Source organism: Monodon monoceros, unplaced genomic scaffold (genome assembly GCF_005190385.1).
Source record: "Monodon monoceros isolate NGI ecotype Baffin Bay Population unplaced genomic scaffold, NGI_Narwhal_1 Super_Scaffold_22, whole genome shotgun sequence".
Classification (NCBI taxonomy): domain Eukaryota; kingdom Metazoa; phylum Chordata; class Mammalia; order Artiodactyla; family Monodontidae; genus Monodon; species Monodon monoceros.
The window spans coordinates 114,455,839-114,480,297 of NW_021703779.1; positions in this window are offsets into that span (position 1 = coordinate 114,455,839).

Sequence of the window (24,459 nt, forward strand, 5' to 3'; positions counted from 1 at the left end):
CTGATGAAAAACTTTGCAAACTGCTAGGCTACAAGATTGGCTCTTCCTAGAGTGGGAACACTCTGTGTGGTCAGAAGGGGCTGGGAAGTCCATGGCTAGAGGTTTCCTTCTATTTCTATTTTACTATTTTCATTTTGCAACTAATTTAGGGGAACTGATAATATTTGGGGTTGTTGATATTCTGCTACCTTGTGTCAGAACATAAATAAGACTGTTTAGAAGTTTTGTGGCATTCTTGACTGTGCTTTGCTTACATTCAGTGGTCAAGTCTTCTCCCTGGAGATCCAGCTCCAATTTTATGAGAAGTTTAAAGCAAACTTTGCTGGAATGTTAGCTTTCACAAGGAACATCTAAACATTTAAGTAGCAATTTTGGAATTCCTTTATTTAAAAATGTTTTCTGGCCTATATTTGCAGATCTTGTATCTGATAAGGGAATTGTACCTAGAATATGTAAAGCACTCTTACAACTCAATAATGAAAATATAAACAACTCGCTTAAAAAATGCACAAAGGATTTGAATAGACATTTCCCCAAAGGTATTACACAAATGGCTAATGAGCATATTAAATGATGCTCAACATCATTAGTCATTAGGGAAAAGAAAATAAAAACCACAATGGGATACTACTTTACACACATTAGGATGGCTAGAACCAAAAAGTCGGACAATAACAAGCATTAGCAAGTACGTGGAGAAACTGAAGCCCTCATATATTTCTGGTGAGAAAGTAAAATGATACAGCTATTGTGGAAAACAGGCTGGCAGTTCCTCAAATAGTTAAACGTAGAGTTACCATATGACCCAGTAATTCCACTTCTGGGAATATACCCAGAATGATTGAAAGCAGGGTCTCAAACAGATATTTTTATACCATTGTTAACAGCAGCATTATTCACGATAGTCCAAAGTGGAAACAACCCAAATGTCCATCAACAGGTGAATGGATAAATAATATGGTATATCCATATAATAGAATATTATTTGACCATAGAAAGGAATAGAGGGACTTCCCTGGTGGCGTAGTGGTTAAGAATCTGCCTGCCAATGTAGGGGACACAGGTTCGAGCCCTGGTCCAGGAAGATCCCACATGCCGCGGAGCAACCAAGCCCGTGCGCCACAACTACTGAGCCTGCGCTCTAGAGCCCGCGAGCCACAACTACTGAAGCCTGCGTGCCACAACTACTGAAGTCCGTGCGCCTAGAGCCTGTGCTCTGCAACAGAAGCCTGCTCACCGAAACAAAGAGTAGCCCCCGCTCGCCACAACTAGAGAAAGCCCGTGCCCAGCAATGAAGACCCAACGCAGCCCCCCAAAAAATAAAAGTAAATAACTTAATTAATTTTAAAAAATAAAAAGAAGGACTAGAGTACTGATTCATGTTACAACATGGATGAACCTCGAAAACATGTTAAGTGCAAAAGCCAGACACAAAACACCACATATATGATTCTATTTATATGAAATGTCTAGAATAGGCAACTCTCTAGAGACAGAAAGTAGGTTAGTGGATGCTTAGGGCTGGGGCTAGGGGGCAGTGGGGAATTGTGGGGTGATATTAAAAGGGTATTAGATTTCTTTTTGAGGTAATGGAAACATTTTTAAACTGTGATGATTGTTGTACAACTAACCATTGAGTTATATGGGTGAATTGCATGGTATGTGAATTATATCTCAATAAAGCTGTTACAAAGAAAATGCTTACTGGCCCAGTTCTCTTTGCCTGATGCTTTACTAGGTGCTTGAGGCATGGGTACAGAGATAACTAAAACTCGGGAGCCTGCAAGGGGGTAATGATAGAGGCAGGTAGGAAAGGAAGCAACTATCATGATGGAGTAAAAGAAAGTGCTATACTAGAGCTTAGGGCTACTGGCAGAAAGAAGGGATAATGACTGATGTAGTTAAAGAATGCTTCAGCTGGGAAGCAGAATTTAACCTGGATCTTGAGGTATGCATAAGAATTCAATTCAATAAACAAAGCCTCAGAGTGTCGTTAGGGGCAAGGATAGAAAAGGACGGTCATTCCAAGTTGAGGGATCAGCACATGCAAAGGAATGGCAGCCTGCAGTTATCTGCCACAATCAAGGAGCAACCAAGAATTCGGATAGTGCATAAGGAGTGTGGAGGGGTGTTATGAGAGATGAATCTGGAAAGGCAGCCTGGGGTCAGATTCCTGAGGACTTTCAGTACTGTGGAGCTTAGACTATTCTCTGAGATAAGAGTTCATTTCACACAGCCGTGCATGGTAAAACTCTCAGTAGGAATCATAAAGGAGTATCTATGGCTCTGCCACCAACTAGCTGTGACCTTAGGCAAATCACCTAACCTCTCAGGACCTAAATTTCCTTAACCTGCAAATGAATATAATTATCCTACTTATAAGGCTTTAGTATTGATCACATGAAAGGGGAACTTGGCAAGACACTGTGGGTCGAATAACCCAACATCTATTCCCAGTCCCAGTCTCCCTTGCCTGCATCTGCAACAGAGACTTGCAAAACCAAATACATGGTTAGTCTCCCTTGGAGCTCAAGGTGGCCACATGACAGTAATATTCTTATGGCTAATGATACATAAACAAAAGGCTGCTGAGGGGCATCTAGCAGAGTTTTTCTTTCCTGAAGAAAATATATAGACATTGCCAATGCTGTCTGCTTCACCCTAGTTTCTGCCTTGAATGCAGACCTGATACCTGGGGCTCTAACAGCCATCTTGTAGCTGATTTACTGGCGGCAATGAAGATGAAAAGCCGACATGTTAAGGATGGATGGCAGTGCAGAACTACCAGAAGAGAGTCTGAGCCCTTGATGGCACCAATAAACGTATGCCAACAACCACCTACCTCTGGACTTAGTCTTACGTGAGAAAAATAGCCCTCTATTTGTACAAGTTAGTTGGCGTTTCTGTTACCTGCATCCAAAATCATTCTTAATGATACAGAGTTTATGAAAGAACTATAGAAGCCAAAAAGTGATTTATAAGAATAAAGAACGATTTTTGGAGAGAGGGACATGATTTCGGTTATATTTTGATAACAGCGTGAAAAATAGAGAGTTGAATTGTTGTAGGGAATGCTAGTGAGGTAGTAGTGACAAGAATCCAGGCAATAAACAGTGAAGGTGCCATGGTAGTGAGGATGATGAGGAAGAGACAGTTACCAGAGATAACATGGGGGGAAAACTGATAGGAACTGGCAAGGATTAGACATTGGGGGAGGGCGTGTGTGTGGGGTTGAAGATGCTTTTGAAGGTTTTAGCCCTAGTGACAGAAGGGATAGTGGGTCTGTAAACCTATGCTCATAACAGGAATGAATATAACTTTAAGGAGAAAGATAATGAGTTCAGCTTTGGACACATTGACCTTGAATTGCCTGCAATGCACCTGGGAGAGTTCCTATAGGCAGTTGAAAGATGGGGCTTAGAGGACAGATAGAGATATGCAATTGGGATGTCGTCAGAGTACAGGTGGCAGCTGAAGCCGTGGGAGTGGGTGGGATCACTCATGAGGAGCAGGTATGGTAGAAGAGAAGATAGAAGAGAAGACAGCCAGAAATGGAAACTTAGATGAAAGCAGAAGAGTCAGTGGAGAAGAGACTAAGAAGCATTCAATCATTCAGAAATATTGAGTGCCTACTGTGTGCCCCATCCTGGGCTGGAGGCTTAGCCATCAGAGAGGTCGGAAGGGAACCAGAAGAGTGTGTTGCTGGGTAGAGTGGGGAGCGTGCCTGGCGGGTCAACAGTGTCAACTGCTGCAGGAAAGTTAAGGGGGGTGAGAAATGAGGAACTCCTTTCCTCAGCCACATTCATCTGAATTCCTTTAACGGGAGTTTATTGTTAGCTGTAATAGCCTGTCTGGAAGATAAATGCTAAATTAATTTGGGAACTGACTTGTAAAACTCTCAAGTGGCCTAAATCATTTAAAAGAAGTTCAAATTCTATTATGTGAGATTGAATTGGTTTCTGCAGGTGGTTGTGCAACCTTCTCCCCTAGAGATACGCTTGTCAAATATGTTTTCTGTCCAGTTCCTCCTACGAGCAAGAATAGTGGTGCTGTGAGAGCAGCACAACTCCGTCAAGTCTCTCTGAGGCCTTATTCTGTGAGTGTAAATTAGAGCTCTTTGCTTTGAACTCTGATAGACCTTAGTGCCCTGTGCTTTGCCATATACACTTGATTCATGTGGTCTTTTTTCTTTCTTTCTGCACGTGTCACAAGTGTTACTCTTGTTTCTCTAAATAGACTGAAAGTTCTTCAAAGGTAGAGATTATATCTTTTGCTTTTCTCCTATTCCACACGGGGCTGTGCAAAGAGTAGGCATTCAATAAATATTTGATTAAGTCATGGAGATGTGGTCAAAGTAATTTCATAAAATGCCAATGGGTGTTTTATAAAATGTATATTGTGTGTTTTTCTTTTAAAAAAACTAAAGTTATTTTAAATCATAATACCAGGACTAGGACTCTAGCTATCTAATTCCATTTGGTACAAGGTAGAGTTTGGAAGGGTGTAAAGAAAGCACACGAGTAAACTAGCCTGCGTGGACTGTATCTTGGGCTACAGAAGAAAGCAAGTGAGAAACAGATCTAGCAGCGATCTCCCAGATCTCTGTGGGGAAGGCTGGATTGGTGCCAAGTGGGTGGAGGCTATTTCAGGCCAGAATCTACTATGACATTTAAAGATGTGTGTTTGGGATCTCTATAGGCGCAGTCATCAACAACAGGTGCATCAGTACCTTTTTCATAAGGGTAGTTCAATAAACATTTATTTAGCCTATATCATGAGCAGGCATATGTATCCAGCTGTTAAACATTGAAGCTCCTCAGTGCCCAGCCCTAGGCTATTCATCTCCTCTTACCCTATACTCTCTCCTTAGGTAATTTCATTTACAGCCTCTGTTTCAATTACCACCCATAGGCAGATGACTCACATGTTTGTATCTTCAGACCAGAACTTTGCTCTGAGATCCAGACCTATACATCTAGCTGCCAGCTTGACATCTCCTCTTAGATGGTTCCCAGAACTTTCAATGAAACAGGTCTTCAAAAGAATTTATGCTTTTCTTTCTCTCTCTCTCCTTCTCTATCATCCCCTTCAACCAAACCTGGCCGCCTTCCAGTGTTCTCTGTGTCAGCTCATGACACCTTCATCTATCTTGTTCTATTAGCCAGAAACCTAGCAGTCATCAGTGACCCATCCCACCCTTTCAGCCTCATAGCCAGTCCCTCAGGAAGTCCCAACCACCAATTCAACCTGCAAAATATAGCCATAGCTGCCCACTTCTCTTTATTGCCATTGCCACAGTTCTAGTTCCAGCCACTATCTTTTCTCACCTGGTCTGGACCATTGCAAGTTCTTTTTCTTTTGAGTGATTTTTCTTTTAAAAAAATTTTTTTAAGGTTTTATTTTTTTGTTTTGGGGGTTTGAATCTAATTTATTTAGTTTTTCTATTTTATCAATATTTTTTATTGAAGTAGACTTGATTTACAATGTGTCAATTTCTGCTGTACAGCAAAGTGATTCAGTTATACGTATATATATATGCATAAATATATATACACATTCATTTTTTTAATATTCTTTTCCATTTTGGTGTATCATAGGATATTGAATATAGTTCTCTGTGCTTGCAAGTTTCTTAATTGGTCTCTCCACTTCCATTTTATCTCCCTCTAGTTTGATATCCACCCAGAAGGCAGAGTGATTACATTGATACACAAATATGATCATGCTATCCCTTGCACAAAATCCTTCAGTGGCATACCATTTCTCTTAGAACAAAGAACAAAATAATTTACTTAACCTACAAAATCAGAATGATTCAAGTTTTTAAACTTGGGCTTTCATTTAATGTAGAAGATATTTTTCATAGTCAACCCAGACAGAATTTTGAAAGCTCCTTTAAGCATTGTATCCCATATTTATGTTTTTACTGCGCTGAACATAAGTTAACCTTTTTCGTGATGATTTGATGATTCTGGCATCTTCTTTCTTCCTGTTAACTTCACTTGTTAGTGTGTCAGCTTCAAACATCCCCCTCCTTGTCTCCCTTTTAATGTATTTTCAAATGAATGTATGTGTGTGTTTATATATTATATATAACATATATTTTATGTATGTGAATACGTACATATACATATGAATTGGCTTACATGATTATGGAGGCTGGTTAGGCAAGTCTGAAATCTGTAGGGCAGGCCATCAGGAAGGGCAGGCTGGAAACTCTTGGGCAGGAGCTGACACTACAGTCTACAAGCAGGATTTCTTGTTTCTCAGGGAACCTTCAGTTTTGCTCTTCCAGCTGATTAGATGAGGCCCACCCAGATTATCAAGAGTAGGTCCCTTTACGTAAAATCAACTGATTGTAGATGTTAACCACATCTACAAAATACTGTCACGGCAACACTGTGATTAGTAGTTGATGGAATAACTGGGGACTGTGGCCTAGTCAGGTGGACGTATAAAACTGGCCATCACACTTGTGAAGCAAATATTCATACTTGACACCCATTCTAATCCATAGGCTGCAGGGAGGCTTTTGCATGGCTACAGCCCTCAATGCTCCTAGACATTTTTCATTTCTTTCTGGGCTTAAGGCCATGTTCCAGATGGTTAAAGCTGCTCGAAGTCCCACCTTCAGATAACTGAAGCAGTTCTGTACGGTTCTTGGAATTCACACATTAAATTTAATTTTGAAAGCAAAATAATTATTTGACAGATAGAATCATAAATGTATAGGTGATATGCAGAGGGCTTCCTCCAAAGCAGATGGGGCCTACAGTGTACAACAAAGGATGATTAAGACAAAAGGGAAGAGAACAGGACAGCCAGGAGACAGGAGAGAGCTCTGGGACTGAAGTAATGAGAACCTTCATGCCATGATTGGGCTAATTGTTCTATAGGAAACTGTATAAGAAGTAACCCATGATTTGAGGTTCAGGTATTTATACATATAATCAGGAAGAAAACACCCTAAATTAATCTATGGATTTGGGTATGGTGACCTGAAATTGAAGAAATGTTATTGAGAAGTAATGATAATCACCAAGCACTGTGCTAAGTGTTTTGCATAAGGATTATCACTTTTATTTCTCAGACAAGATTTTATAAACTTAGGAGTAAACAGATCATATCACGATCCTGATGCTGTAAGTGCTCCTCCAGTAATATTGTAGACGAAAAGGAAATCTCAGTTGAGTAGCCAGAAGTAACTAAAATAGAAAGTTGAAGATGTGCTGATGTTTGTTTGGAAAATACAATGAGGTCTACAAAAATATGAGCTTCTTGCTACCAGGAAAGCTGATGACTAAATTGTACTGGGGGACCTTGTCATTGAGGGAGTGGATGTTGGTGGGGCGACAGTACAGAGGTGAAGAGAATTTAGTAAATTTGAGGCAAATGTCTCTAAACATCTCCGAAAGGATGAGAACCATTCCCATTGGGAGCAGCTCTGATTAACTGACCCCAGCATGGGGCCCCAAGAGGTGAATAATGTTTGGTTCAGGAATCCCAGCAAACATAATCCAGAGACAGCTCTGAGTCAGCCTTCGGGCGGTTGAGACTGAAGGGTAAATATGGACTCCAGACCTAAAGGCCCTTGCTTCCCAGTGCCCAGGGGAACTGCCTTTGGTCTGCATTTGGAAGCAAGGATGGGCTAGAAAGTGAAACTAGGGAGATCTGTTAGAATCCGATCTACAGTTTACAGAGCTTGCGTGTAGTTTGCTTCAGTAGTTCCTCAGAGAGTCTATCCCCAGCTTATAATTATAAACATCCCTTACAGATGAATCCCAAATTATGAACATCCATTACTTATGAATGGCCTCCCTACCTTCTGCTTTCCCCTCTGATGCTGCCAACTATGAATCTCCTTTCCTTCCTATGCCTTGGGCCCCCGCCTTCCCCATCTACCGTCCATCAGTGGCATAGATGATTGACCCACGCGCTCATCCCCTGATCCCATAAGCACCGTCTTTTTCTTCTCCCTCTCTCACTCCCTATAGGAACAACAGCATCATTGTTCTCCTGGTTTTTCCTTCCTCAAAATTTTCCTCCATGGGGACGGCATCTCCTCAGCTCTTCCTCAACCTAGGCTCCAGTGGAGCATGGCTCCATACTTGGGGATGAAGTAGCAGGTTGTGGTGGAAAGAGAACTCACTTTAGACTCTCTTGGATTTGCGTCCCGGCTCCATCTCTCTGAGTTGATTTACTTATCTATAAAATGTGAATAGTAATACCTATTTTGCCTACCTCAAAGGGTTTTCGAGAATAGCAAAATCAAACTGAGTTAATGGAGAAGAAAGTACTTTGCCAACTCCAAACACAAATACCCATATCTTAAGCGGAGATAGAAAAACACAGAGCCCAAGACAAAAACAAGCTGAGAAACCCAGGACCTAGGAGAGAGTAAACAAAATGGATTACGAAATTTTGCTTTGAGGCTTGGGGCAATTTTTTCGTTGTTTCTGAGTGAAAGCAATGTTCTTTTGTGAGCTGAAAACAATCGTGATCAAGGCTAGGTAAGAGCAGCGCTAGTGATGCATCCGTATCCATAAGCTTTGAAGTAAAATTAGACATTAACAAAACAAACAAACAAAAAAAACCCCAGTGCCCTCAATCTCTAAAGCCCTGGAAAATGGCCCAAACTCACCTTCAGCTTCGCCACAGAAGTCTCGTCTACCTCCTTATTTTTCTTAATTACATCTGACTTACTTTAAGCAGTCTTCAAGAAAAACAAACACTACTTACGCAAGTATATGACATTTCATTTGCTGGTATTAGAACATGATAGAGAACTGGTGCATATGTATTTTTTAAAGTATCTACATATGCCCTTTTAAAATATACTTTTTTTTTCTTTTTTCGGTACGCGGGCCTCTCACTGCTGTGGCCTCTCCCATTGCGGAGCGCAGGCTCCGGACGCGCAGGCTCAGCGGCCATGGCTCACGGGCCCAGGCGCTCCGCGGCATGTGGGATCTTCCCGGACAGGGGCACGAACCCGTGTCCCCTGCATCGGCAGGTGGACTGTCAACCACTGCGCCACCAGGGAAGCCCTAAATTATACTTTTTGATGTCTAAAATAAAAGCTGACTCCACAGCCACTTTTGTTTTTCAAATTTTTAAAAAAAAAAACTTTTGGACATACAGTATTTGGGCCATCCTATGGGTTAAATAGGGATTTGTGGGCCAAGCCTTAGACCCTCACTAGAGAGGCAGCATGTTGATAATAGAGCATAAGTTAAGGGTCAGAACGTGGTTTGAGTCCCAGCTCTGTGACTTACTTGCTCCGTGACCTTAGTTTTTGTGAAGCTCAGTTTTCTATTCTATAAAATGGAGATGACACCTACCTTTCTGGGTTGTAGTAATAACTACAGATTATGTATATTCACTTTCCTGTTCCTGCCATAACAAATGACTTCAAACTCAGTGTCTTAAAACAACACAAATTTTTTATCTCACAATTTCTGTAGGTTAGAAATCTGAACTGGGTCTCAATGGGCTAAAATCAAGGTGTCAGCAGGGCTGTATTCCCTTCTGATTCTCTCTTTAGCAGATAATCTGTTCACTTGCCTTTTTCAGCTTCTAAAACCTTCCTGCATTCTTAGTTCCTTCCTCCATCTTCATAGCTAGCAATGTTGTGTCTCTTGGAGCATTCTTTCATAGTAAATCTTCCTTTCTCTCCCTTCTGCTCTTCTCTTCCACTTTTGAGGACCCTTGTGATTACACTGGACTCACCTGGATAATCCAGGATACTCTCCCCACAAATAAAGGTCAGTTTATTAGCAATCTTAATTTCATCTGTGACCCTAATTCCCCTTTTCCACGTTACCTAATGTATTCACAGGTTCCAAGGGTGAGGATGTAGAAATTTGGGGGGCTCATTATCCTACCTAGCCCACATGCACATAATAAACTTAAAACATTTTTGAATAGTTTTAAATTTGCAGAAAAAATGTAAAGGCAATACAGAGAGGGTTCTCGATCCCCTTACCCATTTTTCTCCAAATGTTAGCATCTTATGTTACCATAGTACATTTGTCATAATTAAGAAACCAATACTGGTATATTACTATTAACTAAACTGCAGGCCTTATTAGGATTTCCACTAATGTCCATTTGTTGTTTCAGGATCCAATATAGGACACAATATTGCATTTAGAGAGCTATTACTTTTATTATTTTTTGTTTCTTTGTGGGGTTTTTTTGCGGTACATGGGCCTCTCACTGTTGTGGCCTCTCCCGTTGCGGAGCACAGGCTCCGGACGCACAGGCTCAGTGGCCATGGCTTATGGGCCCAGCCGCTCCACGGGATGTGGGGGTCTTCCCGGACTGGGGCACGAACCCGTGTCCCCTGCATCGGCAGGCGGACTCTCAACCACTGCGCCACCAGGGAAGCCCCTAGAGAGCTATTACTTTTAATAACAATCTTGGGTACCATTATTTCTATGACAATATGTATATGTATTCCCAAGAAACTGATTTAATTCATGTGAAAATTTCCCGTAGAGACAAAATAGACCAAAATCCTTTGCCCTTTAAATGTCTATTCTCCCTCCCTGCCTTAAACATATTTCTTAAGTTCTTTCTGTGATCTAGGTGTCCTTCTGGGCTCTGGGGATACAGAAGTGAATGAAACAGACAAAAACTCCTGCCCTCATGTAGCTTATATTCTAGTGGAGATGGTGGTGGTAGTGGGGAACAGACAATAAACAAGACAAATAAGTAGAATATATGGCTTGTATGATGGAAATAAATGCAATGAAGAAAAATAAAGCAGTTAATAATTTTTTTTAAAAAAAGCAGGGGATAAGATAGAGAATTCTGGGTTTGTGTGGAGCAATTTAAAATAGTGTGTCAGGGCTTCCAATGGTGTGTTGGTGGTGCAGTGGTTAAGAATCCGCCTGCCAATGCAGGGGACACAGTTTCGAGCCCTGGTCTGGGAACATCCCACATGCTGCAAAGCAACTAAGCCCATGCGCCACAACTACTGAGCCTGCACTCTAGAGCCTGCATGCTGCAACTACTGAGCCCACGTGCCACACCTACTGAAGCCCGCGCCTAGAGCCCGTGCTCTGCAACAAGAGAAGCCACCACAATGAGAAGCCCGCGCACTGCAATGAGGAGTAGCCCCTGCTCGCCGCAACTAGAGAAAGCCTGCGTGCAGCAATGAAGACCCAATGCAGCCATAAATAAATAAATAAAATAAATTAAAAAAAATAAAATAATGTATCATGTATGTAAAGCCTGAAAGAGAGGAGTGAGTGAGCCACAGTGGTACCTGGGAGAAGACCGCTTTAGGCAGAGAAAACAGTTAGGACAAAGTCCCTAAGGCAGGAGCTGCCTGATAGGTTGGATAAAGAACAGAGAAGCCAGGGCTGCTGGAACAGAGTGAATGAGGTTATGTAGAGTCTTATAAGCCATTGCAAGGACATTGGCTTTGACTTCGAGGGAGATAGGAAGCTTTGGGGAAGTTTTGGGCAGAGGGACATGATCTAATTTTTCATTTTGACCAAATCGACTCTGTATGCTGTGTTGAAAATAAACTGTAATGAGGTAAGTGTTGCAGGAAAACCAGTTAGGAAGGTATTGCAATAATCCAGGCAAGAGATGATGGTGGTTCAGACCATGGTGGTAGTAAGGGACGTGGTGAGAAGAGGTTAGATTCTAATTATATTTTGGAGGAGAGTCAAGAGAGTTTACTGATAATTGCATGTGAGTATCTGAGAAAGGGGGGAATCAAAGGTGATGCCAAGGTTTGGGGCCTGAACAAACTGGAAGGGTGGAGATGCCATTTACCGATATAGTAAGACCACAGGAGGAGCAGGTTTCAGCAATAGACATGTGTGGAGAAGGTATGTCAAGAGTTTGATTTTGTGTGTGTTGATCTTGAGATGTCAAATATATATCTGAGTGGAGCTCTGGAGTGTAGGAAATTGGATACATGAGTCTGAAATTCAGGAAAGGGATCTAGGCTGAAGATATAACTTTGGGAGTTGTCACCGTGTAGATGGCATTTAAAGCCATGAGGCTGGATAAGATCACTAAAGAAGTGAGTGTAGAGAGAGAATAACAGGCCCAAGGAATGATTGCCAGGGAATTCCAGTACTGAAAAATGAGGGAGGTGAGGATGATGCAGCAGTGGAGACTGAGGAGAGGCCAGTGAGGTGGAGGAGGACCAGGAGAATATGGAGTCCTGGAGGCCAACCACAGCAAGTATTTCCAGGAGGAAGAAGTGGTACAGAGAGTCAAATGCTTCTGGTAAATCAGATACAGTAGGGACTGAGAGGTGACCACTGGAGTCATCAAGGTGGAGGTCATTGGTAACCTTGACAAGGGTAGCTTTAATGAAGTGGTAGAGATGAAAGTCTGATCACAGTGGGTTTAAGAGAGAATTGGAGGAGAGGAATTGAAAAAATGGGTAGTAATTGGAGGGCAATCTAAAATTAAAAGCATTTTTTAAGATGGGAGAAATAACTGCATGTTTGTATGCTGATGAGTTGATCCAGTAAAGATGGAAAAATTGATGATGTAGGAGAGGGAAGTGAATTGGTGGAAGCCTGTCTCTAAGTAGGTGAAATGGGTTGGGGTTGAGTGCACAAGTTGGGGAGTTGGTCTTAACTAGGAGCACAGAGAGTTCATCTATAGTAATGGTGGGGAGCAGTGTGTGTACACAGATGGAGGTCAGCTGGTGGTGAGAGTATGGGAAACAACCTCTCATCTGATTGCTTCTAATTTCTAGTGAATTAAAGAAGGTCATCAGCTGAGAAGAAGGATGAGGGACGTGCTGGAGGTTGGGGAAGAAAGTAAGGTATTACTTGTATAGAAGAGTGGAAGAATGAATGAATGAGTAAATGTAATAAAATTACTGAGCAGCATTAAAGGTCCACCTGAGGATAGTGGTCATGAAATTAGTGAGACCAGTAAGCATTCGGTATATTTTCCCCAGGCATGTTTAGCTGCACAGATGCAGGTTTAGAGGAGGCAGAAAATCTGATTAAAAGAGAGTGGAGGGGGCTTCCCTGGTGGTGCAGTGGTTAAGAATCCGCCTGCCAATGCAGGGGACACAGGTTCGAGCCCTGGTCCTGGAAGATCCCACATGCTGCGGAGCAACTAAGCCTGTGCACCACAACTACTGAGCCTGTGTGCCACAACTACTGAAGCCCGCGCGCCTAGAGCCCATGCTCCGCAACAAGAGAAGCCACCAAAATGAGAAGCCGGCGTACTGCAACAGAGAGTAGCCCCCGCTCGCTGCAACTAGAGAAAGCCCGCACAGCAACAAAGACCCAACACAGCCAAAAAAAAAAAAAAAAGAGTGGAGACTTTGCCAGATAGGTATGATGAAGCAAGACAAGGGCAAGGAAGTCATGGGTATAGATATATACAAGAGAGAAATTACAGTGATTGGCCATGGAATCTAAGCTGTGTACTGAAGGAAGTGAAGACTACGAGGGATGAGAAATAGTGAAAAGGTGAGAGGATTAATGAATTATAGGTCCTAATTGGATTGAAGGATTGCCGGAGATGGGGTACTAGAGGGAAGGAGTGGAAAAAATAAGTGGTGGTGGGGTAGTGGGATGCATAAAATTCAGATCATGGAGGCAGTGTAGTTACTGGTAATGACTAACTCTAGGGTTTGGTCATGAGAGTGAGTGGCTGAAATGGTAGGGGAGGACAAGGTCACTGGAGAAGAGGAGGTCCAGAAACCAAGAGTTCAGGCTTCAGGTAGGATTATCTGTGTGCATTATTGAAATCGCCAGGAATTAAGGCAGATGCAGCATTGGAGAGAGTGACAGTGTGCCAAGAGCTAAACTATTCGAGGAATCGGTGCTCTGTGGGTGACTGCAACAAGGTGAGCCTTGTAAGTGGTTTGACCTGATGACACAAGATTCAAAATGAAGGTGTTTTGCTGGAGGGAAGAAGAATTGTTTGGAAATGGCAATAGAAAACAAGACGGACACCTAAGCCACCTCCAGATTCAGTAATGTGGGGGAGTTTGGTAGAAAAAGAAAACCATCACCTAAGAAGGCAACGGGAGAAAGGACATTCTCAGGGGAGAGCTGAATTTCAATTAGAGCTAGAAGGGGAAGGAAATTTTCAAAGAATAGACTAAGATTATAGGAAAAACAGTTTAGGGAAAGGAGTGGACTTTGGTGTAGAAATATTTGGTCCATTGGGTGGTGGCAACAGAATATTGTTTGTGTGTCCTGGGCTATGTTTCATATCACACAGTTTTCTTAGAGACTTGAAAAAGGAGTTCTGTAGCGTAACTCATAGTCAGTGTGTCTCCAGCAGTGGCCGTAAGAGAGGGGTCCCTAATCAGTTAACATAAATCCTGGGATCTGCTGGAAAGGTTTGTCACTCCATTAGAGAAGCAGAACTCATCAGGCTGCCATAGCGTGGTGACTGTACTTTAAATCCATCTAATAACTCTTGTCCGGATTTCTATACTCTTCAAACAACTTTTGGACTTTAATTTGGTTTTTCAAATTGTCTTTTCTTCTGGCAGAGAATGCACTGGCTAGCTGGCAGTTCTATTTTTCAGTATAAATTAATCAATTGGCTTCCTGTTTAATCAGTTAGTCCCCTGTAAATTTGGTTAGCATGAGTCAGTCCCCTGAAGCCTGATCACCGCAGTGTGAATGCCATAAAAATCAAGTTACTGAATTTGTTACACTGAGGACCAGACGCTGGCACTCATGGTGACCTCAGTAATGTGGCCCAGCCTGAAGCAACCGCGTCTGCTTTCTTCACAGATTTACCTTAATTCTATTCTACTAAGGATGTGTCAAAAAGGGAATAAGGCTGAACCCTTTACAAATGCCTTGTTGTTTGGACAATAAAAACTATTGACATCAGATCATTTATTCTTAAGCAAATATGATATGAGGTGCAAAGGAACAATGTGCTTTGGCAAATATTTTCGTGAAATTCACATTCTTTCTCCTCATTTCCTTAACAACACTGGCTAGGGAAGTTGGCTCCCTTATTATTATCATCATTATTATTATTTATCATTAAATTGGCTGGCCTTATTTCAGAAAAGTAAAACTAAAAAAGTAAAGCCCAGGTGGCTAAGGGAATTAGTGCAATGAAGGATTAGAATTCTCAGTCCACAAATACCAGAACCCATGTTCTGAAGAGAAATGTTTCTGGTTTGAAGCACAACGTGAGAACTAGTTAAGGTCCATCAGACGGAATGATCTGCATGAATGAATATTCTAATCCTTTTTGACTCTGAAATTCACAGTTCTGGGATTAGGACATACTGCCTGCCTTTCTTGTAAAGGGACAGACTTTATTCATTGTCTGGAGTACCAAAATTCAAAATGTTGATGGACCCAGCCACCCCAATTTCTCATAGTAATAAGGAAAAATAGTTATCTCAATATCTCTCTTAACCTCCCTGTGTGTGTGTGTGTGTGTGTGTGTGTGTGTGCGCGCGTGCATGTATGTATGTAGCTTACATCACTGCTGGGTTAAAAATGAAATAATAGGAAAAACAGAGTCAAAGTAAAGCAATAATGCTGGGGCCAGTCCATAGGCTTTCAATATGCATGTAAATTGGCCCAAATGAGGCTGAGTAGAAAGGAAATAACAGAAAGGAAACACCTATGATCCCTTCCCAAACATCCATTAGTTGATGAGGAAATTGAGGTGAAAGAAGAAGAGAACTATAAACACTGCAGGATTTATCTGGCCAAAACAGGCATTGAAAATAATAGCTAGAACAGAGGTCAGCAGACTATGGCTTGCAGACCAAATCCAGCCTGCTACCTGATTTTGTATGGCCAGCTAGCTAAAATGGTTTTTACATTTTTTAAATAGTTGAAACAAATAAAAGGAAGAATAATATTTCATGACAATTGAAAATTATATGAAATCAAATGTTACTGTTCTTAAGGAAAGTTTTATTGGAACACATCCATTCATTTATGTATTGTGTATGGCTGCTTTCACACTACAGTGGCAGAGTAATTGCAGCAGAGGCTGTATGGCCTGCAAAACCATAAATATTTAGTATCTGGCCCTTTACAAAAAAAGCTTATCAATTCCTCTGCCAGAATGATGAATGGTTATTTGTTTTTTATTAGGTGATAACTATTTATCAATTCACATCCTCAAACCCCAAACCTGAAGTTATTTAGAGGAGGATAAAATGGATATTTAAGTATCTTTTCTGCTAATTGATTCTTCAATAAAAATCTTTACCAGCGAATTTAACATAAGTACTAACTCAGCAACTTCTATTTTCTCGATTCCCAAGGAGCTCACAGAGATAGAGCACCAGATAGTAATTTGGACGTTGAGATCCAGAATTCAAAAGCTTTTGATTCTACTCAATCTATGAATATTAAATATCCATTTGGAGCAGAGCTGAACAAGAGGAAGAATAAGAGCTTATTACAATATTTAATCTACAATCAGAGAGTAGGAGAGTGTCTTCAGATATTAAAAGCCTCACTGCTAAAATAAAAAATTCAGCAAAATGGATGAATAATAGAATGGGTGTGGCTAAAGAAGGAATTAGTTTTTGGAAACTCAGGTGGAAGAAATCTCCCCAAATATAAAGCAAAGAGATGGAAACTGTCAGAGAAAAGTTGAGGCATGTAAGATCAACCCAGCTTCATGAAATTATCAGTGCTCAGGCTCCTTCTGTCTTTCTGTTGTCACCATTCTCAAAGTATGGCTTCTATCCACCATTTATGTCACAGTCTAATGTAGTTGCTGGGGCTCCAGCCATCTTACCCATATTCTAAACAACAGCCAGATGAAGGAAGGGGGAGGAAGAGTAAAATGGACACTCCTCCCAGTTTTGACAGTACTCTTTAAGGAGGCTTCCTAGGAGTCCCACACAGTATTTACTATGATTTCATTGGCCAGCACTTGATCTTGTGGCCACACTTGGCTGAAAAAAGACTGAAAAATATAGTATTTACTCCAAGAAGCAGTGTACTGTGCTGAAAATTGAGGTTTAGTTCCTGAGGAAAAAGGGTAAACTGGACTTTGGTTAGGCAATTAGCAGTCTCTTTGGTAAGTCCTGTTCTTAGGCAAACTGACATTCAAGTATGAGGGCAAATATATACTCACAGATTTATCATTCATAGACCATCTCTGAAATACTCAAGGGGGGTACTAAAACTGAAAAGTAACACAATAAAGGGAAAGACGTGACATACAAGAAACCAGTGGTGTGCTGATAAATGTTTAACAATTGACTCCCTGCGGGAAGAGCCCCAATTTGTACTGTTTGCTGATTTCTGTGGTATACATAGTCCCATGATGGCTGACATCAAGCTACCAACATGACGTCACTGAACACAGAATTGAAAGAATTGGTAACAAATTGGCTCTTGTGAGTCAGTGCAAGCTGGCTTCATCACACCACTGCAGGAAACAATGACGAACAACAAAAACAAAAAGGTAAAAACTTCAGGTAATTCTAAATAATTGCTAATGCCTAAGGCAATAGCAACTCATAAGAATCTGGAATTAAAATCTCAAATGGTAGTTCTATGTTTAGTTTTTTGGTTTTTTAAGGAACCTCCATACTGTTCTCCATAGTGGCTGTATCAATTTACATTCCCACACACAGTGCAAGAGGGTTCCCTTTTCTCCACACCCTCTCCAGCATTTATTGTTTGTAGATTTTTTGATGATGGCCAATCTGACTGGTGTGAGAGGATAGCTCATTGTAGTTCCCCCCCATTTATTTTATTTATTTATTTTTTTAACATCTTTATTGGAGTATAACTGCTTCACAATGGTGAAGTTTCTGCTAGTATGTTAGTTTAGTTCCTGCTTTATAACAAAGTGAATCAGCTATACATATACATATATCCCCCATATCTCCTCCCTCTGCGTCTCCCTCCCACCCTCCCTATCCCACCCCTCTAGGTGGTCACAAAGCACCGAGCTGATCTCCCTGTGCTATGTAGCTGCTTCCCACTAGCTATCTATTTTACGTTTGATAGTGTATATATGTCAGTGTCACTCTCTCACTTCGTCCCAGCTTACCCATCCCCCTCCCTGTGTCCTCAAGTCCATTCACCACATCGGCATCTTTATTTCTGTCCTGCCCCTAGGTTCTCCAAAACCATTTTTCTTTTTAGATTCCATATATATGTGTTAATGGGTAGAAGACCTAAATAGACATTTTTGCAAAGAATATACAGATTGCCAATGAACACATGAAAGGATCCTCAGCATCACTAATCATTAGAGAAATGCAAATCAAAACTACAATAAGGTATCACCTCACACCAGTCAGAATGGCCATCATCAAAAAATCTACAAACGATAAATGCTGGAGAGTGTGTGGAGAAAAGGGAACCCTCTTGCACTGTTGGTGGGAATGTAAATTGATACAGCCACTATGGAGAACAGCATGGAGGTTCCTTAAAAAACTACAAATAGAACTACCATACGACCCAGCAATCCCACTCCTGGGCATATACCCTGAGAAAACCATAATTCAAAAAGAGTCATGTACCACAATGTTCACTGCAGCTCTATTTACAATAGCCAGGACATGGAAGCAACCTAAATGCCCATCAACAGATGAATGGATAAAGAAGATGTGGCACCTGTATACAGTGAAATATTACTCAGCCATAAAAAGAAACAAAATTGAGTTATTTGTAGTGAGGTGGATGGACCTAGAGTCTGTCATACAGAGTGAAGTAAGTCAGAAAGAGAAAAATACCATATGCTCATTGTAGTTTTGATTTGCATTTCTCTAATGATTAGTGATGTTGAGCATCCTTTCATGTGTTTGTTGGCAATCTGTATATCTTCTTTGGAGAAATGTCTATTTAGATCTTCAGCCCATTTTTGGATTGGGTTGTTTGTTTTTTTGATATTGAGCTGCATGAGCTGCATGTATATTTTGGAGATGAATCCTTTGTCAGTTGCTTCGTTTGTAAATATTTTCTCCCATTCTGACGGTTGTCTTTTCGTCTTGTTTATGGTTTCCTTTGCTGTGAAAATGTTTTAAGTTTCATTAGGTCCCATTTGTTTATTTTTGTTTTTATTTCCATTTCTCTATGAGGTGGGTCAAAAAGGATCTTGCTGTGATTTATGTCAAAGAGTGTTCTTCCTATGTTTTCCTTTAAGGGTTTGATAGTGTCTGGCCTTACATTTAGGTCTTTCATCCATTTTGAGTTTATTTTTGTCTATGGTGTTAGGAAGTGTTCTAATTTCATTCTTTTACATGTAGCTGTCCAGTTTTCCCAGCACCACTTATTGAAGAGGCTTACATATAGCTGATTCACTTTGTTATACAGCAGAAACTAACACAACATTGTAAAGCAATTATACTCCAGTAAAGATGTTAATAAAAAACCTCAAATGATCACACCTTGAGACAGAAAGTGAGGGGGCACTGAGGCCAGAGAGGTTAGCGGTAGCATGCTAAAAATCTTATCTTGTTTAGAGAAAGGATATAGAGGTTTATTAATTCTCAATGTTTATAGAATAGTATAAACTTGAGTGTTTAAAATTTTAAGGTAACTACTAGAAAAATAGAAATAAGAAGCTTATTTTCAAAACCACTAGAGGGAAAAAAATGGAATAAAGAAAAATCAATCAGTGCAAGTATAGTGGACATTCATCATTCTTTTCGGATATCTACTACCTTTGAACATTCTTCCTATGTGGGAAATCATCTCACCTGAAGAGTCTGAGCCTTCTAATGCAGAAGCCACAAAGTTGCTTTCCCAGCATCCCTTGCAGCCAGGGCACAGTCATGTGACCTAGATTCAATTAGATGCACCCACATGACACTTTGAATTTGAAGAAGGAGGCAACATGCAGACATTCTAGTAAGGGTTGTGGTAGATGCATCCATTCAGTTTGCCAGAGGTATCAATAGCATGGTAGATGTTGAATACTCAGTACTCAGCAGCAGCAGCAGCAGAAAGGTCTCCACTGAAGGAGTTCTGCAGTGTGATTTGAATGTTGTTACTATGTTGACTCTAAACTTGTTTCTCTTACTTTCCCAGAGATTCTGTGATCTATCTGAAATACTTAAATAAATTCATTTGTTATTGTTCTAAACTAGCTAAAGTGAATTTCTTGTTTTTTTGCAACTAAAAGTCTTTTGATTGGTATACCAAAAAAAAACAGAAGAGGAAAAGACGAAAAAAGAAATGAAAGGCATGATAAAGAACATGAGATGGGAGGGATGAATTCAAACATCAATAATTCCAATAAATGTGAATGAATTAAATTCCACTATTACTTTCAGATTGAGTTAAAAAAAAACAGCTTATTGAGTTTATAAGTGACAGATAGCTAAAATTAAATGACAAAGAAAGTTTGAAAATGAAGACTTGGGAAAAATAGAAGATAAACAACATTTGAAATTGAATGAAACTAAAGGAATTAGATGGAAGGAATCAATAAAGATACAAGCATTACTAAAATGGAAAATAAGCAAAAGTAGATCTGACCAATAAAACCAAAGGCTAGGGCTTCCCTGGTGGCGCAATGGTTGAGAGTCTGCCTGCCGATGCAGGGGACGCGGGTTTGAGCCCCGGTCCAGGAAGATCCCACATGCCACGGAGTGGCTAGGCCCGTGAGCCATGGCCACTGAGCCTGCATGTCCAGAGCCTGTGCTCCGCAATGGGAGAGGCCACAACAGTGAGAGGCCCGCGTACTGCAAAAAACAAAACAAAACAAAACAAAACAAAACCAAAGGCTAATTGTTGAAAAAGACCAAACAAACAAACAAAAAAACGCCACCTTTCAGCAAGTCTAATTAAGAAAAAAAAGTAAGAGATTCAAGTAAGCAACCTTTGCAACAAGAAGGTGGACATAACAGAAATGGAAAAATCAAAACATTTTCAGAGACCTGAGTGTATCTTTTTGGTATAGTTTTGAGTTTTGAAATCATGTTGATATTTTATGTATTCAAAAAGTAAGGATGAGAAAAACACCAAAATACAAACAAATTAACCTAATTAGATACCAAGTTGATAACATAACCAACACAGAAGAAAAAAATGTAATCCAAGTAAGTTTTGACCATATACCCTCAGTCTAAAGAAAAAAATAACTTAAGCAAATTTTGAACTTTTCTTGGGTTTGTTGATGGTAGTGGTGTCGGTGTAGCAATTCTAAAACTATTTTGTGTGTGTATATAGGATTGAGCAAATGAGTGATTATATTAATGTTGTTGAGAGCTAGGGTTACCACTGTGGGAGAAGGAAGATACAACTTCGGAATGGGGGAAGAGGAGGAAGAACGCTGTGGCGTTGGTTGGAATTAGAGGTATCAGTATGAAGTATCCCTAACTCTGTTCACTGAAAGTACCTAGAAGTAGTAACACCCCAGTAACAATGAGCACAGCCAGTGCCAAGCACTTGGTTTCTAAATACCATTCTCCAATAAAAGGAACCAGAGCATTTTGGCAAAATGGCTGGTTATAAGGCTAGGGAAACTGGGAACATCTCATTGTGCAAAAAAGTAACACAGTGATCAAACATTGATGCGACATGTCAAAGGGATATAGGGGCTGGCTTTAAGGGTTTCTACAACCAAATTGTGGACAATTTTAACATCAAAATGAATCATGAAAGTAATAGATTTAACACACTGAATAGAGTAGAATCCACACGTCCAAACTGATACTGAAAACCAAAACCAAAAATTAGTCAATACATTAAAAAAGTAGAGAGAAGGGGAAAACGGCTCTTCACAATAAAATGCTCACTAATAAATGTAGTGGGAATAGTAGAGTTTGAAATAAATGTTTTGCAGTTAACATAGTAATAATTGATTTAGGCAAGAAGCTAAAATCATTGGGTGCAAGTTTGTTGAAGAGAATCAAAGTTATTTCCCCACAGATTACTTATTTATTATAAAGGGGGAGAAAGCTATATCTATGGTGGAGAAGTCTGATAGACACCACCTTAACAAAGTAATTAAAGTGAACATCCACCAAAAAATGGGACAAACTGATAGCATGTGCCTCCTGCTGTGATGCACTGAGAAGGGCACAGCATCACTTCTGTGGTCTTCATGCCTAAAATGCATCACTTGAAAAAGATGATAAGGAAACATTAGACAAAACCCACCTGACAGCCACTCTACAATACAACTGACTTGTACTCTTCAAAAATGGCAATGTGATGAAATATAAAGAAAGAACGAGGAACTGTTCCAGGAAGTTAAAGAGACAGGACAACTAAATGCAATGCATGGGCCTATATTGGAGCCTGTATTAGAAAATTAATTGCTATATAGGCCTTAATGGGAACAACTGTTGAAATTATATTTTGGAATGTATATTAGGTAACAGTATTTTATCAGTGTTAAAGGTCTTGAATTTGATCATTTTACTGTTGCTATGTAAGAAAAAAATCCTTATTTTTAGTAGACATATGTTGAGGATTTTGGTGGTAAAGAGTTATTAATTGCTGTGATTCACTGTCACCATGGTTTAGGAAAAACATAATACATGTAGATATTCATGAAGAAGTAAAGCAAATGTGGAAAAATGTTACCAAATTTTATTTTTAAGAATTACTGTTTACCACTGTGTGTCAATAAATTTGACCATCTAGGGATGAATTTCTCAGAAAATATATTTCCAAAGTTTACTCCAGGGGGGCTTTAAGATCTGAATAGCTCTATTATCATAGGAGAAATTTAGAAAGTTCCTAATTCCTTTCTTATGTAAACTCTTCCAGAGCATAGAGAACAAGAGGAAACACAAATGCAGATCTCATGCCAATGTAAGGGACCTACAGAAGTCTCTACTTTATGTGTTTGCAGTAGCATGTCATTGTAATAAACAGACAGCCTAGTATAATAGACAGACCATCAGACTGAGAGTCAGTGGACCAGGTTATAGTGCTAACTCTGCCTCTCAGTACAGTGGGATCTGAGCAGGTCATGTAACTTCCCTGAACTTGCACTTCACCCTGTAAAATGCTAGACCCTATAAAATGGGGCTAGTGATGTTTGCTTTTCCTACCTCACAGATCTGTGGTGAGAATCGAATAAGCTAACACTGTATGAAATGAAAAGCCCTGGACACATATAAGAAATGCTAGATGAGAATGCAGGGAAGTTCACGTGCATCTTGGGATTTGACCTGTATTTGTAATTCCTTTTCAACAAATGTCTTCTGTTAAAAATAGTTACGTTTAGTCTAGGTTGTGAATTTGAAAAAGGCCAACGGTGGAATTTCCTAAACTTTTGTATGTTTGACATTCTCTCTGCCTTGAAACAGTTTATATAACTAAGGAATTGCCTCTTTCTTAAGGGTTGGTGACGTGTATGGGTGTGTAAATATATAATTACTCCTTAGCTTTAATGATATTTCCAAAAAGCTCTCCTGAGCCTCCTGGACCAGGGAAGACACCCCTGCCCCATAGTACTTTGTATTTATTTGTCTCTTTACCCACCTCCTCTCTGCGGGATGTAAGCTCTAAGAGGGCAGAAACTAGATCTGCCTTGCTCATCATTGTAGCTTCACTATCTACATAATAGGCACTCAATAAATATTTGCTGAAAGGTGGCTCTTATTGAAGAAAGATAAACGAATAAAAATCCTTGCCGAGAGGAGAGTTGTTTCCTTTCAACAAATATTTTTGAGCCGGTACAATGTGCGGTGCCCTGTGCTGAACAGTGTGAGGGCAACAGAGACCATCTTCCAATTTCTGACACCTACCCAGCTCCCAGGCCGAGTCATTTTCTCCTCTGGATGCTGGGAAGTGACCGTTTGCAGACTCACTCTGCCACCTTTTGGCTGTACCTAGGAATTGCACCTTCTCTGGCCTCTCTCCGCATCCAGAGAGGAAATACAATCCTAAATGTGCTCTATATCCCTAGGGCAGCAGCATCAATCATTCATCCATTCCACAAACACTCATGCTGCGGGCCAGGTTCTGTGCCAGGCACTGGAGATATAGTGGTGGAAAAACACATGTGGCTCTTGCCCTCAAGGAGTTTACAGTCTGATTTAGGGGGAGAGAGGATAATAAACGTGTAATTATACAAATAATTAACTACAAATGTGTTCATTGCTATGGAGGAGAAATGCAAGGTGCTGTAAGAGTATCCTGTGTCCTTCTACTCCACCTTCTTTCTGGAGAGAAAGCTGCTATTGCTACACTCTGACATGACAACCTAAGCTCACGAAATGGGAATACAATACATTTTGACACCTCAACCAGAAAAGCAGGAAGATCAATGCTTGGGCTTAGACGGAGGTGGAGAACCATGATCAGAATGGCTAGGAGGATTTGTGTGGCTTGGATTTTCACAATACCGAGGCTTACCTTTTGTCCAAACCCAGACTGCTACGCAAACTAATTCATTCGAAGTGACTTATTCCTAAAAAATTAAATACTCTAGTTTTTAATAGTAATAATAATAACTGACATTTATTGAGGGTTTACTTTGTGCCGAGCACTGCAAGACATTTAAGATACCTAAAAATACCTATGAGGTAGGTATTAT